The 19,480-nt window shown below is 55.1% G+C and overlaps 4 non-coding genes across 4 annotated transcripts; 2 read left to right on the top strand and 2 right to left on the bottom strand.

Moving 5' to 3' along the window:
- The first annotated feature begins 12,963 nt into the window (after positions 1–12,963).
- On the top strand, positions 12,964–13,057 carry TRNAI-UAU (transfer RNA isoleucine (anticodon UAU)). The gene is made up of 2 exons: positions 12,964–13,001; positions 13,022–13,057. It is a non-coding gene; the product is annotated as a tRNA-Ile (tRNA).
- A 1,101-nt stretch (positions 13,058–14,158) lies between these two features.
- On the bottom strand, positions 14,159–14,230 carry TRNAH-GUG (transfer RNA histidin (anticodon GUG)). Its single transcript has one exon. It is a non-coding gene; the product is annotated as a tRNA-His (tRNA).
- A 2,014-nt stretch (positions 14,231–16,244) lies between these two features.
- On the bottom strand, positions 16,245–16,318 carry TRNAN-GUU (transfer RNA asparagine (anticodon GUU)). The gene has a single exon. It is a non-coding gene; the product is annotated as a tRNA-Asn (tRNA).
- A 1,284-nt stretch (positions 16,319–17,602) lies between these two features.
- TRNAE-CUC (transfer RNA glutamic acid (anticodon CUC)) lies at positions 17,603–17,674 on the top strand. The gene has a single exon. It is a non-coding gene; the product is annotated as a tRNA-Glu (tRNA).
- Positions 17,675–19,480: the final 1,806 nt, after the last annotated feature.

Below are 19,480 nucleotides of genomic sequence, written 5' to 3'. Positions count from 1 at the left end.
CAAAAGCACAAAAGCTTGCTGTCAGCTCCCTGTTGAAGGGAGGGATGATAAATTTATGCCTCATCACAACAGATTGTTACTCTTGCCTGTCGGGCTTTTTAGCAAAAGCTTGCCGTACCCGGGCCTCTGTAGCTCTCCCTCTGCTTTCCTCGGTTTCAGTGTTGCAAATGCTGCCCTTTCTCTCTTTGGCTTTTGTTCAGCCACGGGTGCCTGGAGAGGTCTCCAGCTGGCCTCACAGAGCGCCAGGCCTGCCAGCCATCTCCAAGGAGGAGGCAAGGCCCCCAACTCACCGAAGACAGATTTGTCCCGCATCCTTCCTCTGCTCACCCACCCGTCGCAGCATATAGCAGGCCCTAAGGCCCATCCCTGGGCCCTGTCACTGTCCTGGTCCCTCTCCTGCCCACAGCACAGACTGATCCTGCTGGGTACTCAGGAACTGCTGAGGTCTGCTCCTGCATGCACATCCACTCTTTGCATGTGTGTCTGTATGCTACGGGTCATGTTTGGGCGTTATTCTGTTAGGGCTCTGCAAATAACTGTGGAGGAGCACAGGGGGTTTAACAGCTCTTCCTTTCATCTTTCCTGCAGCACTGTCCCTTGTGAGGCACAGGCTGGTTACTGCAGCTGTGAACAAGCACCCGCCACTTTTCTTTTGCCCTGGTAGGTAGATTTTAATACCCCCTTTGCTAAGAGCTGCATGGCTGCAATGGACGCCACACTGAGAACAGCCGTGGGAGCTCCCACGCTGACAGGCCTCCACTTGGCCCTGGAGCTGCAGTGCCTTGGGACTGGTCGCTCTTCAGGCCCAGGCAGGCTTCCGCAGCTAGCAAGATGGCTCAGGACCATGCTTCCAGACTTCCCCGCAATGTTCACATTTCTTCTGCGCAGCCAGCAAGTCCTGGTACCTCTCCCTTTGATCCTGGAGAGTCATCTGCTGCCCGGGGCTAGGGCATTAGAAAGGAACCGCTTGGTTTTAGGCACAGGCAGAAGGGCACGGAAAGGCTGCAGGCCTAGTGCAGGCCAGGTCTTCTGGGACCTGCTTCTGCTGGCATTTCTGGGCTTTCTAGGATGGGACAGGGGCCCCAGTGTCCAAGGCAAGGACATGACAAGGTCCCATGTGCCGGTAATCAGCCTGCAGAGGAGTCAGGTGGGGCATGAGACTTTGGATGACCCAACTGGCATCGATCCACAGGGCAAGGAATCTGGGTGTGGAGACTTGGGGAGGCAAGGATGGAGTGTTCGTTATGAAAAGGGAGAGCCAAAAGCCTGGAGGAATCCTTTCCTCTTTGGTAGCCACAATGTTCCGATGCCATCTGGAAACCCTACCCCTGGGTGCCCAACACCTGCCCCTGGCCTGGAAGGGTGCCTGGTCCCCGGCCACAGCCTCGAAAGCCTCTTGCTCTCCCACGAGGGACCCCCGCAGAAGACCGCCCCCCCCACCCCTTCCCTTGGGTGCTCCTGGTCTGTCACCCAGCACAGGAGAAACACCACCACCACCCCCCCAAGAACGTGCCAGAAGTGCATCCTGTTGGCTGAGCTCAGCTCTGCCAAGACATCGCTCTGCCGCTCTGTCCTCCCAAAGGCTGGGCTCACGCTGGCTCTTGGACCCTTTTGCACAGCCGTTGTAGAGGTGCCCCACTGCAACATCTTTGAAAACCTAATTCAAGAAAGCTGTAAAAAAATCAAACCCTTCCACGAGGCAAGAGGGGAGGAAGGTCTAAAGCAGCCTTGGTGAGAAGGGTAAAGCGCAGGCATGCTGCTTTCCTGCCCCTTGGCCTTTTCCTGGTGGTGAACTGTGGGTGCAAGGCTTTTAGTCCACTGCCACTGACTGCTTTGCTTTGTTAAACGCTGCAAGGGCTGCATGAAGTCTGCTAAATGAGGTATAAAAGTTTGCCAGAATCCTAGGAGACCTAGGAAAGCTTGCAGCTGTTCTACAGTTGTAGGGACAGGATATTGCTGGGTAGTATTATGCACCATTTCAGGCAGGAGTGGCCTTCGTTTGTCCTGTCCGTACTGCTCCTAGAAAGTGAACACTAATATCTGGTCCTTGTACCTTTTTTCGGTTCACGGCCCACCCCCTATCCTGGAAAGCATGTGCCAGTGCCATTAGCTGCTCTTTCACCTGATTTTCAGATGGTCCCATTATCAAAATATCATTGATGTAATGATGACTAGTGCATTCTGGGAGAGGTGCTGGGAGGTCGGCAGCGACCATTTGATGACATATTATGGGGCTATGCCTATATCCCTGCGGAAGCACCTGGAATGTATACTGCTTAGCATTCCAAGTGAAGGCAAAGTGGTCCCTGCGAGGCTGGGGATATAGCAACAGGGGAAAAGGCATTTGCCAGATCCACCACAGCCTTCCATTCCTGCAAACTTTTGCCCACTTCTTCTAACAAGGTCACCATATTGGGGACCACTGCCATCAGGGGTGGGACCACCTTATTCAGTTCTCTGTAATCCACAGTCATACGCCATGAGCCATCCCAGCTTCTGCACAGGCCACACTGGGCTATTAAAGGCCGATTTAAAGGGCAAGACGTATTATCTGTGCATGGGACAGAGCATCTATTGTTTCCTGAATTTCTGTTTCTCCTCCTGGTGTGCTCTACTGTTTTATTTGCACAACGACAGGTGGTATAGGCAAATCTACAGGGTCCCATTTTGGTAGCCTCTGATTAGAGTGATTACTCGCACTTGTGGCAGTGAGGGACTCCTTCCAAAAGAGAACAATGCTTGCATTGTGTGTATATCTCAACCTAGGAACACATCAATTCCTAAAATAGATTCATGAATAGGTGCCAATAAGACTGGAGTGGAGAAGGGAGGGCTTTTCCCAGTCACTAAAGTAACTATTGCCCGCACAGCGAGGGTGGCAGAGCCGCCCAAACCGCAGATGTGCGCTGTTGCTTTTCCAAGGTTTGGGGCACTGTGTAACGCTGTAACTTCTGCTCCCGTATCTACTAAAGCAAGCACAGCTATTTCCCCTCCCGAGCGCCATCTAATTCGCCGAGGGACGTATGGGCATCGGTCCCCCGGATGATGCGCTGCAACCCACGCTCGGATTTCAGGGCACCTGCCTCTCCTTCATTGTGTCTTAGCAGGCAGCTTCCAGGGGGCACTTGGTGCAGGTGGGGCAGCAGACTTAGCTCAGTTTTGTTGATTGGCAGGCAAATGCTGCCAGTGCTTGAATGAATCAGCAGTGGGCAAGCCACTGATCTCATCCCACGATATCCCCACCTGCAGCAAGTCAGTCCACGCCTGTTTTTGTGTGACCTTTCCTCTCGCTTCAGTCGTTCCTCCCTGTCTCTTTGCTCCAACTTTCTGAGCCACCCTTAGCTGTGTAGAATCTGGTCCACCCACCAAAGCCAGGTCTCGCAAATTATTCGCCAGCACTCCTACTGTACCAGTAGCAGGCATCGCCATCCCTAACAGGAATGGTTTCAAGGCACTTGGGGGCCCTTTCGATAGCTGCGTTTTCATTTGCTGTGTTATTTCTACACCATCTGGACCATTACCGTCCGCTAATCCAGTGGCTGCCCTCAACTGTTGCAACATATTTATTCCTTCTTCCATGGTACGCCAAGTCCCCACCATGGCAGCCAGCTCACCCACAGGCGGGTAAGCCCCTACCACCGCGGCACGTAACCACTGATACAGCGAAGGAGCAACTACAGGGTAACCAGCGTTGTCCCATGCAAACGTAAGTTGGGAGAGATAATGCTGCACTTGAGCATCCGTGGACAACGGGCTCATTAAATTCAACTCTTCCCTTAATAACGTTAATGATCCAGCCCCATTGTCCCAGGCTCTCACCATCCATGCTGGTAATAACTCCCCCGGTTGTTGCTGAAATGTAGTCAAAAACTCACATAATTCCTTTGGCGTATGAGGCCTTGACTGCTCTATGGTATGCCTATTTATCTGTCGCTCCCCCCGCATCTGAACAAGCGGCCGCACCTGAGTGTTACTGGGTTCTTGCTCGATATCAAACTCAATTTCCAAGTCAGATGAGGTACTCCAAATACTACCATCCCACTCCTCTGGATCCCAGGAAGGCTGAGTTACAATCGCCCACACCTGAGAAACAGTAAGCAGCTACCTTCCCATAATGCCCGTGGCACTTGTTAGCCATCCGCAAAGCTAGCCGCTCCATCTTATGGGCTAAATCTTGGCTTTTCTCAGCTCATGCTGTAATCACTTCTTGGGCTATCGCTTTTGCATCTCACAAATCCCCCACCTCCTTTCCAACTTTTTCACTTGGTGCTGCAAGGATACGATATCATTTATCAAAGGCTCTAATAGCAGCTAGCAAGGCCCAGCCAAGCCGTCCGGCTAACTTTCGAGAGGCTTCCGAGGCAGCTCGAAAGGGCATAGCTCACAAAGCAGATTCAACTGCCTTCGGGGTGACGTCTTCTCCTTTTGCCAGCTCCAGCCAGTCTGCTGGGACTGCCAACGTGGCAAGAAATGTGGCTACCAGCCCCCACCGCTCAGGCTGGGGCCATCCAGGTGGTCGAGGGTGAGCAACTTCCCTCGGCTCTCGCCTTCCCCCTTCGCCTTCTTAGACCATGGCATTGTTATTTGTGTGTCCTGCTGACTATCGCAACTGTGGGTGCAAGGCAGGGGCGCCGCCCCAACCCCAGGCAGGGACGGATACACAAATACAAAGCACACAAGGATCGTTAGAAGGTGTTTATATTACCTCTGGGTCTATGCGGGGGTTCCCCACTGTTATCCCAATCGAGGCAATAAGAAGATGGGAGAATCCCTGGCACCACTGACTGTCAGTGATGGCAAGGAACCCAGGGAGGGGGAACTAATAGGTTTTTATGCAACAGGCACACACGCAATAAACAGAATTATGTTATGATCGTGAAATGGTTGTGTGATACTATAGCTGCTAAAGCATGCCAAGCTAGGGGTTGTAAGAGATTAGATGTGCAGGACAGCTTACACTCTTTCTTTTCCCTCCTGGGACAGTCTACCTAGTTCCCATCACCTGTCTCCTCGACATTCTTCCGCATTACTCCATACATGAACACAGGTGTGAAGGAAGGGTCATGTGTGGTTGTGTGTGTGTGTGTGTGTGCGCGCGCGCATGTGCGCTGTCCTGACTGTGGGTTAGGAGTTGGTGTGTTAAAGAATAGCGAACTGAAACTGTCTAGAGGTAGCCGCTTAGCACAACTTATATAAAACTTGCTTAGCATGAGTAGCTAAATTTGCTGAAGCCTTAAGCTGCACTTAGATAAAATAATGAACTTTCTTACTTAGTCCAGTAAGAAAAGGGCCTCAGAGCTGGTTCAAGCTGGGAAGAGAAGGAAGTTACAAGCAGTCTGCATTCCCGCGTCTCACACTCCGAAAGGGAGGATGTCAAGACTTTGAAATAAGACCGGAGCAGGGCATTAGGACCTTGAGGGACAAAGCCTTAGCTCACTGCTGGGGCAGTGTTAATTGTTATGATTTAGAATCACCTCCTCCTCAGGACCTTAAGACACAACAGTAAGACCCAACAGAAACAGAGGTACAACCATCATCAGAGACCGCAAAAAACAAAAATAAGGAGAAAAACAGCTTACCTCAGAATGACGATGAGACCCAATGAGGAGAAGGAGACCCCAGACCAAAAAATTACTATGGGTCTAAATACCACGTGAGGGGTGGGAAATGTAAGTTGAAAAAACTATAATTGCCCAGGATTTGTTTATGTTAGGGTCCCTCTGAGGAGGCACCCAGCTCGAGCTGTAATTATGGCATGCACGTGATTAAAATTTCATTTGTTTTGATTTGACTCTGAACTTTACTTGCAGGAACCTAGGGTCGAGCCCTGTTATGGTGGCCGACAAGCCTAATTTCCTTAACATGGTGGGCATGCACATCCACTCTGTGGCATGCATGTCTGTATGCTGCGGGCCATGTATGGGTGTTATTCTGTTAGGGCTCTGCAAATAACTGTGGAGGAGCACAGGGGGTTTAACAGCTCTTCCTTTCATCTTTCCTGCAGCACTGTCCCTTGTGAGGCACAGGCTGGTTACTGCAGCTGTGAACAAGCACCCGCCACTTTTCTTTTGCCCTGGTAGGTAGATTTTAATACCCCCTTTGCTAAGAGCTGCATGGCTGCAATGGACGCCACACTGAGAACAGCCGTGGGAGCTCCCACGCTGACAGGCCTCCACTTGGCCCTGCAGCTGCAGTGCCTTGGGACTGATCGCTCTTCAGGCCCAGGCAGGCTTCCGCAGCTAGCAAGATGGCTCAGGACCATGCTTCCAGACTTCCCCGCAATGTTCACATTTCTTCTGCGCAGCCAGCAAGTCCTGGTACCTCTCCCTTTGATCCTGGAGAGTCATCTGCTGCCCAGGGCTAGGGCATTAGAAAGGAACCGCTTGGTTTTAGGCACAGGCAGAAGGGCACGGAAAGGCTGCAGGCCTAGTGCAGGCCAGGTCTTCTGGGACCTGCTTCTGCTGGCATTTCTGGGCTTTCTAGGATGGGACAGGGGCCCCAGTGTCCAAGGCAAGGACATGACAAGGTCCCATGTGCCGGTAATCAGCCTGCAGAGATGATCCAACCGGCATCGATCCACAGGGCAAAGCATCTGGGTGTGGAGACTTGGGGAGGCAAGGATGGAGTGTTCGTTATGAAAAGGGAGAGCCAAAAGCCTGGAGGAATCCTTTCCTCTTTGGTAGCCACAATGTTCTGATGCCATCTGGAAACCCTACCCCTGGGTGCCCAACACCTGCCCCTGGCCTGGAAGGGTGCCTGGTCCCCGGCCACAGCCTCCAAAGCCTCTTGCTCTCCCACGAGGGACCCCCGCAGAAGACCCCCCCCCCCCCCGCCTTCCCTTGGGTGCTCCTGGGTGTGGAGGGAAGGCCAGTAGAGAGGAAGGGGAAACACCAGCCCTAGCCGGAGAAATTTACCAGAGGAAGTGCTTCTCTTGGGGTTCAGCTCTACTCTCTGTTTCCACTCCTCCCAATGCACTTGGTAAGTTTCCAAGAGCTGCAGGGTGTGGCTTGCTCCTACGGAAAGATGGCTGCAACAGCAGGGAAGAGTGCTCTCTCCCCTTCTGGCTGAGGCTCTCCTGCCTCTGCTCTCTACCAGCCCCTGCCCACACGCTCCCACTGGTACCCACAGCCTCCAACTCGCCAGGCAGCTTGGGGCTGCCTAGCATCAGAGTCTAGCCCGGGTCATTCCCATGCCGTGAGAAATCAGCGGACGCCATACCCAGCCCCAGAGCTGAGGAACTGGGGCTCCTCACACCTCGAACAGCTGCTGCCGCTCAAGTTTCCCAGGCCGGGGCTGGGGCTGGGGCACACTTACTCTTTGTGCAGCCGCGGCAGCCTCTCTGGCTTGCCCCTCTTCTCCTCTGCTCTGTGCACGAAGGCAGCAGTCCGCTCCTCTTTTGCAAGCGGGGGCACTGGTGAGGGTGGCCAAGCCTCCAGCAGTGTCCCGTGATGCCGCCAAGCCTCCATTGGCACCAGAGCACAAATTTGAGGCTGCTTCTAACCTCCCTCAGGCACTCTCAACTCACAGCACTGCAGAAGCCATTAACTGCAGGGCCTGTGCGTCCTCCAGCCCAACTGGTCTGGTCTGCCCTCAGAAAGCCCCAGGAGAAGCACGGCCCCAGGCAGGGACCCTGCAGTCATAGCCTGGCCGGGGTTCAGCACAGCTCCCTGCTGGCCCCACTCTCTCTTGCTGATGTCGCTCGTGACAAGGTGAATGAGGGCAGGGAAAGGCTGTTTTTCAGAGCTGCAACCATGAAATGCAATGCTCCAGTGGAGTTCAACCAGTCAGACCACAGCACGGAGCCACTGAACGGGGTTGGTTGGAGGGGACCTCTGGAGAGCTCTGGTCCAAGGCCCCGCTCCAAGCAGGGCCACGTAGAGCCTGCTGCCCAGGGTGTGTCCACCTGAGGGCTGAATGACTCCAAGGGTAGAAATCCCACAGCCTCTCTGGGGCCCTGTTCCCAACTTTCACCACCATCATGGTGGAAACATTTCTCCTAACACCCAGCTGGAAGCTACCCTTTTGCAGCTCTGTGCCTTGTGCCTCTCATCCTGTCACTGTGCGCCTCTGAGAAGAGCTGGCTAAGTTGCCTCTAGCCCTTCACCCTGGGTAGTTGCAGACACCAAGGACACTGCCCCTTAAGCCGTCTCTTCAATGGGCTGAAGAAACACAGTCCTCTCCACCTCTCCTTGGACACCAGGTACTCCAGTCCCCTGAGCATCCTGGGAGCCTCCGCTGGATTTGCTCCAGCATATCAAAGCCTGTCTTGCATGGTGGAGCCCCACCCTTGGACCCAGGGCACCAAGGGAGGTCTCGCGAGTGCTGAAGACAGAGGAAGCATCACTTCCTTCACCCGGCTGGCTACGCTCTTGCAAATAGAGCCCCGGGTGCGGTTGGCCCTCTTCATTCACTGCAAGTTCAAGGGAGGGGTGATCCACTCATGCCCCCACCATAGCAGAGTGCTACTCCTCCCCTTTGGCTTCTGGGGACAGCTTCTGCCTGCCAGGCATGAGCAGGCAAGCTTGAAAGACCATGGTCCCCTGGCCTGCTCTTTGGAGACAGCAGTCTCCACGACTCAGCTCCTCTGCTCACCTGTTCTGCCCTGTTCTGATGTCTGCAAACACAAAGTGCAGTTTGAGGTCTGGCTTGAAGAAGTTCTTCCTGCTTGCCCTCCTCTTCTGCCTTAGAGGAGCTCTCCTGAATTGTTTGCAGCAGGCTAAAAACACACAGGCCGGGTGAGATTATCTGAGTGCCGGATGAGACTGTTCTCCCTCTGGTGCTCACAAGCAGCTGGGTGCCAGCCTCTGCAGCAGAAGGCAGCTCTGCTGGAGCATTTGGTGTACTGGAGTCCTTGCATTCATGTCAACAGTGAGGGGAGAAGCCCTCGAGCTGTAGCACTCCCATGAGGCCCAAGAGGCCCCAAGGAAAGCTCAGGATGCCCAGGGGTGGGCCCTCTCGCGATGGCACAAGAAGAAAACCAGTGCCGTTTGCCACAGCCAGAGCCTGCGGAGACCATTACCCGCCTCCTGCTAGGGGCACTGAAGGCAGTGAGGTGGTCGGAAAGACTCTGTTTTGGGGTGAAACTGAACTAACACTAGGGGACCCAGTCTCAGAGAAGGAGGAAGTGTGCTAGGGAGAAAAGCAATCCTGGCTTTTAGCTCTCTCTGGCCCACCTCCTGTGCCAGACCACAGCTGCCCTTCCCCCTACCATCAAGATTAGGAGGAAAACAAGAGGCTTCTAGTTAATTAAAGCCAACCTAAAAACCAGGGAAAACAGACACTACTCTCTGTTGGTGGGGGAGGATGAGCTGACTTTCACGTTCCTCTGGAAAGTGGTCACATGTACACGGCAACCAAGTGAGGTTCTTTGAGATCTATAGGGGAGCAGAAGAATTCCCTCAACGTCTGGAATGCTTCTGGAATGCAGCCCCAGCCAAGGACCTCCCCGCCGTGGTTTTCGCTGTGCCACAGCGTGGAGTGGAGGCAGCTCCCTACAACACCCAGTACAGTTGCCCTTGGCCAAGGTGGAAAAGGCTCTCAGGGTCTGTGGGAGGGGTGGCAGGAGGCCTGGCAGCTCCTTGGTGACATGGGCTGGGGTCACAGTGGGACATTCCACATCAAAGTCACAGCTGCCCTCGCACCACGGGAGGGCACGCTTCCTCCTCGCACTTCCCTGTGAGGCCTGGGCAAGCCCAGGTGCTGGGGCTGCTCTCACCCAATATGGCCTGTGCAGAAGCTGGATGGCTCATGGCGTATGACTGTGGACTACAGAGAACTGAATAAGGTGGTCCCACCCCTGATGGCAGTGGTCCCCAATATGGTGACCTTGTTAGAAGAAGTGGGCAAAAATTTGCAGGAATGGAAGGCTGTGGTGGATCTGGCAAATGCCTTTTCCCCTGTTGCTATATCCCCAGCCTCACAGGGACCACTTTGCCTTCACTTGGAATGCTAAGCAGTATACATTCCAGGTACTTCCGCAGGGATATAGGCATAGCCCCATAATATGTCATCAAATGGTCGCTGCCGACCTCCCAACACCTCTCCCAGAATGCACTAGTCATCATTACATCAATGATATTTTGATAATGGGACCATCTGAAAATCAGGTGAAAGAGCAGCTAATGGCACTGGCACATGCTTTCCAGGATAGGGGGTGGGCCGTGAACCGAAAAAAGGTACAAGGACCAGATATTAGTGTTCACTTTCTAGGAGCAGTATGGACAGGACAAACGAAGGCCACTCCTGCCTGAAATGGTGCATAATACTACCCAGCAATATCCTGTCCCTACGACTGTAGAACAGCTGCAAGCTTTCCTAGGTCTCCTAGGATTCTGGCAAGCTTTTATACCTCATTTAGCAGACTTGATGCGGCCCTTGCAGCGTTTAACAAAGCAAAGCAGTCAGTGGCAGTGGACTAAAGGCCTTGCACCCACAGTTCACCACCAGGAAAAGGCCAAGGGGCAGGAAAGCAGCATGCCTGTGCTTGCCCTTCTCACCAAGGCTTCTTTAGACCTTCTTCCCCTCTTGCCTCGTGGAAGGGGTTGATTTTCTTAGAGCTTTCTTGAATTAGGTTTTCAAAGATGTTGCAGTGGGGCACCTCTACAACGGCTGTGCAAAAGGGTCCAAGAGCCAGCGTGAGCCCAGCCTTTGGGAGGACAGAGCAACATCTTGGCAGAGCTGAGCACAGCCAACAGGATGCACTTCTGGCACGTTCTTGGGAGTGGTGGTGGTGGTGTTTCTCCTGTGCTGGGTGACAGACCGCATAAGTGCCCACTCCATTCCTTGAGCGCCATGCACATTTATCTTTCCTTCTTTGGGTTAATGGCTGTAGCTACTCGTTTCATGTACTTCTTCAACGGCCTAAGGTTCTGCTTTCAGAGCAGCCAAAGTGAGAAGAGCACTTTTCCCCACCTCTGGCTCTTTCAGTGTCTGAGGGTGTGGGGAAAAACAGTATCACTGGCAGACAAGACGACGCTGACCAGCACAGGTCAAAGCCCTTGGCATGCCAATCATTGCCCTGTATCAAGGCTGGAGTTGGGACAGGACTTCAGGAGGAGACTGCGGATGCACACAGTGAGGAAGTGCACAGAGACCCATCTGGGAAGCCTCCCCGCCTTGGTGCCGAATCCTACGAGGGGACTGTTCGCAGGTTGGTGCCGCCAGTGCCACTGCCCTCCAGGGCAGCCCCCATCTACTTCCAGAAGCCCCCAGCTACTTCCTCCTCCTCTTCCTGGAGGAGGAGGCCTAGGAGGCCCTGCAGCTCCATGTCCAGGCAAAGAGGCTGCACCCACAAATGGGGCTTGTCCAGAAAGTCACTGGGAGTGCACGTGCTCCAGGAACCGGTGTCAGCGCCCTAACAGCACCATGCGGAGACTCACGTCCAGCTCCTCCATTAGCATTCGCATTCAAATTCACATTAGCATTAGCATTAGTATCAGCCCTGCCTTCCCTGGGCCACCTGGCACTGTGTGGAGTCACAGCCTGACCCCTTCCCTTGGGAGAAGGATGACATCAGCAGGCGCACAAGAAAGAAACACCAGGGGCTGGACAGTCACAGCAGGGTGAGACTCCTGAGTGGGGCCAGGGAAGCAGTCCTCTTCCTTGGCCAGCAGCTCACCCCGCACCGCCCCCGCCCTCGCACAGTGTCATGAGGCAGGCCATCCTCAAGATCCTGGGGTTACAGCATCTACCCAAACACAAAGCCCCAGCAAGGATCAGGGGAACAAGGACAGGCGGAGGAAGCCATGGGACCGAATCCATGAGGGAAGACCACGCTGAACTGCCTGCTCCTCTGGCCATCCTAGGAGAGCGATTTGGCCATTGTCCCAAGACAACTCTGTGCGACCTAAGGCGGTTATTGCCGAAAGGGCTGTAGGACTTGTGGGGATGCAGCTGTACCCTGACACCGCTGTTTTGCAGGAACAGAAGCCAAACACATACATTCACAGCCCTGGGCCTGAGACAGCTGTGGTTTTGAGTCTAAGCAGGAGCTTGAATCCATGAGGCACATGCTGCTCTGAGTGAGGCTTAAGCAGGTATGGAAATATTAAGCTGGCAAGTAAAAGAAGAAGAGGGAGGCAGTCAAGGACATTTCTTTCTTTTGTTAAACTCCCTTGCTGTGATGCATTCCTTGGGCTGAGCCCAAAAGCAAATCCTTGATGCACCATGCTCTTCCGGCCACAATAGCCCCTTTGCAGTCTGTCCGGGCAATATTCACAGGAGCCAGTTGCTCCTTCTGCTCGGCCTGTGTCTTTCAGATGAAGAAATACGGGCTGGTGGCAAATAAATACCAGCGTGGGGGGAAGGTATTTGCTTGTTAGCCTGTGTTCCCTCAGACACCTTTTGCCGGCTCCGGGTGTTCTGGAGCAATGGCAAGAGAGAGAAGCATTCCCCTTTGGGGCAAACGCCCTCGAGGCACACACAGGCAGTGGAGCTGTGGTGCAGAAAGATGGGAACCAGTTCTAGCAGTCTGCAGATGACTTCTCCTCCCTGCTCCCATCTCAACGGTCACCAAGAAGGGGCAGCCCAAGGAGGGAAGCATTCAGAAATGCTTGGTGACTGGGGTGTCAGGACAGAGAGGCAGACATGCATTTCGCTGCTGACCTGACCTTTCCCAGCAGTGGACCCATACGCTTCCTCCAAGATGTGGACTTTCTTTCTCTGCCTCTGTGAGGACACGCCAGAGGTAACCCAGTGCTGGAGAGTGCTGAGCAGGGCCAAGTGCTTGTGGTTTCCCCTTTCCTGGCTCTAGCCAGCTAAGCCCTGCTGAAGGACACTTCGCCCTGGCACTCCGTGGCCTGGGGTAGATTGCAAGCCTGGCACACCACGGGGGGCGCACGCTTGCTGCTCCTTGTTGTACGAGGCAAGAGGAAAGCACTTGAGGTGCCAGGTTAATGCCGATGAGCCATGGTGATCACAGGCAGAACTGTTTGCTCGTGGGCTCCAGTCCACCTTTCCAAGTGTGCTCCAGTGGCGCAATGGGCCAGCGCGCAGTACTTATACAGCAGTGCGAAGCAGAGGGATGCTGAGGGTGTGAGTTCAAGCCTCACCTGGAGCATGGGCTTTTGATCAAGCAGTGCTTGCCCTTCCCTTGGGCAGCGCAGCTTTCTAGCAGTGATATCTGTCGCAATACAGACATCCTGGGAACTCTCAATACAGACACCCTGGAACAGCAGAAGCACTCGGGGCCGTTCCAGGCTTGACCTGGGCTCTGCCCGCAGAGCACTCAGTTCGGCAGCCCCGAGGCAGAGCTGGGCTCTCCTCCCTTCTCTGCAGCAGGTGCACCTCTTCCCTGCAGCATCCAGACCCCACCCAGTGCTCAGAGGCTCTCGTTTTCCTTTGGCTTTTCAGCATTTCCCCTCCAGGCAGACACTCTCCCAGCACCAGCTGCCCAGCCTCGCTGTGGCAGATCCTTCCTAGGCAACCTTTCCACCTCCAGGCAGGCCAGGAGGAAGCACTCTTGGCTCCCCACAGCCGCGCACGGGGGTGGAGCTGCAGGCAAAAGCTGCTGCCTCACAGCTCCTCTCACTCTGCAGGCAAGGGAGAAAGGCAGCTCTGCCCTTCCACGGAGGGTGTCCTTCCCACAGCTAGCTTACAGCTTACAGCTGGGCCGGAGCAGGAATGAAGGGTTCAAGCGTGGTGGCATAACCTCAGAAAAGTCCCATGCTCTCCGCAAAGGAAAACATGTCCTCTTTCTCCCAGGGAAGAGCTCGTGGTGCTGGGTCTCTATGGAGTGGGATGGCAGTCGCGGTTGGGCTGGGGTTGCAGGGTGCTTGTGGTGTGGAGCTGAGAGTCTCCTTACTGCAAAATGGGGAGCAAGGGCAAGAGAAAGGGGAGTGAAAAGCTGGGTGCTTTCCAGGCAGGGTCTCTCAGTTCTCAAGCTTTGCCTGGAGAATGGAGAAGCTTGAATGCTTTCCCAGAGGCAGGCGTAGCTGCCACGGCAGCCCCACAGGAGAAGGCACTGCACAGTCACTAGAAACCAGGAAATCATTTTAGGCATGAGCCCACTGAAGGTTTGGAAGAGAGAGAGCACAGAAGAGCTTGTACCGCCTTCCTAGGCCTTGACATCTGTGGAAACAAACCCCTTGGCCCGTCCTTGCAGATGCCTCCCTTGTCTTTTCAAACTCTCCTTTCCGGGCAGCGGGCTTGGCAAAACCCTTGCTGTGACTCGGATTCGAACCGAGGTTGCTGCGGCCACAGCGCAGAGTACTAACCACTATACGATCACAGCTGCCCGTGTGATTGCCTTGCCTCCCTGGGCCATATTTCCCGCCTGCCTCTTTCAGGCAACAGGGTGGGAACAGCAAGGGCCTCCTAACTGCCCTTCCTGCAGCATCCTGCAGCATCCGTCCCCCATGCGTGCTCACGTGAGCAACGAAAGCTCACCTGACTCTGCAGCCCCATCATGCGCATTTGCCACCAGCCTCAACTGCCAGGACCCCACCGCATGCCAGGAGAAGGGGCAGAACAGTAGCCTGCTTCTTAGCTAAGGGAGGCTGGAAGCCTCCTCGCAAGGCGGCAAGCCGACCCAGGGAAGCCCTTCCTTCCCCGGGAGTCACCTCCTTGCCCACCTGAACAGCCCGCTCTCAACACTCCTCAGCAAGCTGTTGGCCCCACAGCCTGTGAGTGCTGGGAACACAATCCTTGCGCCTGGCGACTCAGACCCTGCTCTCAGCAAACGTGTGCATATCCCCATTACCCTGGAGCAGCAAGGCTGAGCAGTCACAGCTGTCAGGTGAAGGCAAGCTAGCAGGGAGCAGTCAGGACACGTGAGTCTGTGTCCTCGCAGACCAGCACCTGAACGGAGCAAGCCCTCACGTGCCTCCCTAGGAGTGGGGAGGCAAATTCACTCTCTGTATTTGCCGTTTCAGAGCTATCAGTTCTTGGGGATGGCAAAGAACGGAACTGAAGGAAGTTACGGGCTGGTTTCACAGCATGTGCAGGGGCTGGTGATGAGGAAAGGACAACTCTGCAAAGGGCGGCTCGTGTAGCCAGCTGGACAGCTGTCTGAAGAGCTGTCTGAAGAGGGCTGGTGTAGGGGGAAGGCAGGTGCATACCGCAGCGGATATGATGTGTGAGGTGATGTAGCTGAGTGGTGTAAGGAGCTGGATTTTGGCTCTGGTTTCTCAGAAAGGTGGGCTCGAAGCCCATGCCATCAGGTTTTGTTGTCTCAGGCTGCTGTGATTTCTGCCCAGCTGATCGTTCCGGAGCACTGTCCCAGCCCTTCTCAAGCTCTCCTTCTCCTCCGCTTTATCTCTTTGCTCTGGTTTTTCACTGTCCCCAGAGGCACAAAGGAGCAAAGGTGAGCCATCCCCCTGGTACCTCCCCGGAGTGACCCATCTGCTCGTCCTAGGAAGAGAGGCCAGGCAAGGCAGGGCTCCTGTGGGTGTTGATGCAGCCCTTTTGTCCCGCCTGCTCAGCTGTGTCCTCAGGGCTCCAAAAGGAGAGTTTTCCTTCTCAGACAAATGCTCTGCTCCAAGACCAAGAGTCAAAGCAGCTGCAGCAACTCCAAGCCAGTCTTGGACCCTCCAGCCACTCAAGGGAGAAGACACAAGATTTGCCCGCTGCTACCTCGGCCTTAAGAGCTGGGGTGCCCTGAGAGGTCCTCAGCAGGACAGTTTCACGTCTCTTGGGCAAATTGGAAAGTTCAGCCCCACACAGACAGCAGCATCACTTCTCGGGCGGGACCTAAGTCTCCTTTGTACAGCGGATGCATAAATTGTGGGGATTTACTTGGACAAGAAAACCATGATGGGATTAAATTAAATTAGGTGGGTCTAAGGAAATTAGATTAAAGTCTTCTGGGCACAGAGTTTGACTCAGGGTCTGGTCACACTTCCCTGGGCAGCAGCCCGCTTGCTGGAGAGCTGGTGCTTTCTCTGCCTGGGAGTGGAAGCCCCGCTGGGGAAGGGGAAAAGGCAAATCCTGACTCTCTGCTGAGGACCAGGTGCTGCGGGCTCCTGTGGTCAGGCCCAAGCCAGAGCAAAAGGCTGAGCAGCAGCCTCCTCTGAGGCTTGCCTGCAGGCTCTTCGGGGTATGAGATGGAACTGCTGCTACGGGTGCCAAGAGGCCTCTACCCCAGGGCTCAGTCAGGCCTTGGCACATGGGTTGAGGCAGGGCAGCAGTGCCTGCAAGGGCAGCAGCACAAGAGCAGGCAGCCAGAGCCACTCACTGTGCAGAGGAGCAGTTTCCCGAGAGGAGTGTCACCCGGTGTGGCAAGCCCAGGTGTGCCACCAAAAGGAGGCCGTCCCTGGGTGGGCTCGAACCACCAGCCTCTCAGTTAACAGCCGAGCGCGCTCACCCATTGCGCCACAGAGACCTCCACCAAGGGCTGTCACAGTGATGCTTCCTTCTGTGTCATCACGCACCTCGGCGCTGAGGGACTGGCAGTGCCCCTGATCTTGGGCCCTATCCCAAGAGCCAGGGAAAGGCCGAGCCAGAGCCGCACCCCCGTTCCCAGGCTGCTACCCGCACTGAGAGCAGTGCAGCTCGAGGGCAGGTGCATGCACCGTGTGGTGGAGGTGGCTCAGGGACAAGCCTTTTCTCGCTCTCTTCCAGTGTCACTTTCCCACACACTCTGTGTCGAGAGAGAGCTGCTGGGCGCAGCTCTCCTTAGAGAGAGCGCCCTAGCAGAGCTCCACCTGCTCTGCCCCTGGTGCTGCAGCAGGACAGTGGCCACGCACGCAGCACTGCTGACCTGGCTGAGGTGACTCAGGGCGAGGGATTTGCTCCTCTCCCTCCGGCCCACCTGCATGGAGCAAGGTGTAGAAGTGGTGCCAGCAGTGGGAGGCTCATCTCCTGGACGGGCCCCAAGCACCCGGGGCCCACTGCCCATAGGTCCTGGGTGTTGTCTGCGCTTCCTGTGAGCCCCAGCACCATCAGACCCTGTCAGCGCCCTCAGGACCATTTCTCAGAGACTTCCAGAATAAGAAGTGCTTGGGGCAGGGGCTGTTTCAGAGCAGGCATTTGAGTGAGGCGCACGGTGGTTTCCTCGCTGCGTGGGGATGGACTGACCCTGGCAGAGGACAGACTCCCCTCCCAGGGAGCCAGTTCTGTGCCAATTGAGCACAGCAGTGTGTGAGACCTCCTGGCTCGAGATGGAAATACGGGCAGCTTCGTTCCACAGAGGCACACTTAGGAGAGCTGCAGCTGAGTTCAATGCAGGAGGGTGTTTTTGCCAAGGTGTTAGGAGCCATGCAGCTGGACTGGTGGTGTCCTCCCGGCAGCGTGTTGTGACTAGAGCCGGGGCCATCTCAGCAGCACAAAAGGGCATTTGAACATGCAGAAAGAGCCCCCAAGGCCCTTGCCTGGCTGCCACGCTGCCAATAGCTCATGGCGCAAACCTGTGTCCAGCGGTGACCAGCCCCCCCACAGCACCACCTTGCGCTCCCTGGGCCTCCCCATTGCAGGGCACCCTCTGCCCAGAGGCCCAGGCCGAGGGCATCCTTCTCAGAAGGAAGGGAGAATGCCTGCCAAGTTGCCCGGGCAGGCTCCAGCTGCCGTGGCAATTTGTCTTGCTGCCCGGCTGTGGTTGGAGGGGCTGGTCCCCTGCAGGGCTGGGCTGGTGCCCACTGGAGGGTGCACAGGCACGTTGGGCATCTCCTCCCTGGTGGTCTAGTGGTCAGGATTCGGCACTCTCACTGCCGCGGCCTGGGTTCGATTCCCAGCCAGGGAAAGGGCTCCCTATTGCCACAGCAAGCCAGGCCTTTCACCTTGGGGGCAGCCTGAAATGAAAGGAAGGGCACCCTCTCAGACCCACAACAGAAGAGCTCTCAGCAGCCACAAGGAACAGTTCGGGCATTGCATTGCCTCTGTTACAACAGCCATCCTGGGCTTCCTCCTGCATCCAGCTCCAGGGCACTCCTCCTGTCTCTCCCTAGTGGGGACACTCTATGTTCTTAACCACTAGGAGTTCACCGTGAACGGTGAGGTTTCCATTGTTCGGAGACCCATGTTTTGTATATCGGAGGTTGTTGCCAAAGAATACCAGCTCCGATGTGCTCAAGAAGATGTTCCCGGTAAGGAGACAGATGAAAACCTTTGCCTGCCCTAGCACCGAGCTCGAGGGGCATGCAAACCGCTCTGAAGACATGGCCGAATGACTGTGTTCCTCCTCTGCTGCTGACTAGGTGACGTAAGAATCATCCCTCTGCGGTACGAGGATCTACCCGTGTGCGCCCGCAGGCCTTTTACAGCAGTGCAGTGTTGCCTAACCAAGACCGCAATAGCAATCTTCCAGGCCATCTCGAGAAGACAGCACGTGGACTTTGTCTTCAAGGCCATTGGCATTCTCTCTGTATAGAACAAGGAAGCGACCATATGATTTTACGATGACTTCCTCCTCATGGTGGATGGCACTGGAAAGCTGCTAGAAGCTCTCCTTGAGGTAAGTCGATCGCTTCCCCGTGCTACGCCTAGTTCTATGCCAGGTCTTACCCACTGGGCAAAGACAAAGCAAGGGCCAGGTCTCTGTCCTCTTCCATGCAATGGATGCAACCATCTGAATCCTTGGAGAGACTGTGAGGCTAACAGCACGTCTGAGCCAGGTGTTCTCTTTCTGGGCAGGGTCATAACAAGCCAAGCGGCAAAATCCAGTCTGCAGAAACCCTGGCTAACCGAACGCCTTCTCCTGCGGCTGACTTCTCCAGTAACAGAGGAGGAGTGTCCTCCTTGCCTGTCTTGAATCTTGCCTGGCAATGTTGTTCCTCATTCTCAACTCTGAGCTGTGCATCTTCTGCTTTCCTAGTTGAGGGCTAACGTTAGGAAAGAAAACTTTGTTTCAGGGTGTCCCGGTGGCAGCCCCTTCCCTGACCACAGAAAGAGTTGCTGCCTTTACAAGCAATGCAGTAATGTCGCTGGAATGCTCTCACGTAGCTCTGTCTCTGTTTCAGACCCCAGGGACGAGACAGCTGGTGGTATCAGGAAGAGCAAGCACAGCTTTTCGCAGGGGACCTGGCAGTGTCTTCGTATTGCCACAGTACATTTGCTTCTCAGCTCCTGCTTGGCGAATAGGAAGAGGAGATGCAAGATGGTCTCCAGGGGCAGCGAGGAGGCCAGGAGTACACTTTCTCCACGTTAGGATAGGGAAGCCCTGGCACGGACTGGTGGGGCCTCTTGTGTGCTCACAGGCCGTGGCGGTCTTGACTGTGTCTCTCCGGTTTCTAACAGAGTTCTCAAGGACATTGCATAGTCTGCTTTGGAAAGCTATGGGCTTGGCTGGCCTTCTCAAATCTCTCTGTGACTGGATTGTGAATGCAAGTGCCAAAGTGGTGCCTTTTCTTCAACCTGTCGTCTTCGCCTTTCCAGATTTGATTGGAAGCTTCCCCCGGAAAAACAAGTGGAATCTCCCTCCAAGGGATCCCTGGAACACACTGGTGACAAAGAGCAGGTGGACAGAAAAGGTCATGTCCCAGCTGACTCTTGAGAGAGAGGGGAGCGTGCATGTGCACGTGTGTTTGTGCTCAACTGCTCACAAAGACGC

The sequence above is a fragment of the Dromaius novaehollandiae genome, chromosome 13, assembly GCF_036370855.1.
Source record: "Dromaius novaehollandiae isolate bDroNov1 chromosome 13, bDroNov1.hap1, whole genome shotgun sequence".
Taxonomy (NCBI): Eukaryota; Metazoa; Chordata; class Aves; order Casuariiformes; family Dromaiidae; genus Dromaius; species Dromaius novaehollandiae.
This window is presented reverse-complemented; position numbering and strand designations above follow the sequence as displayed.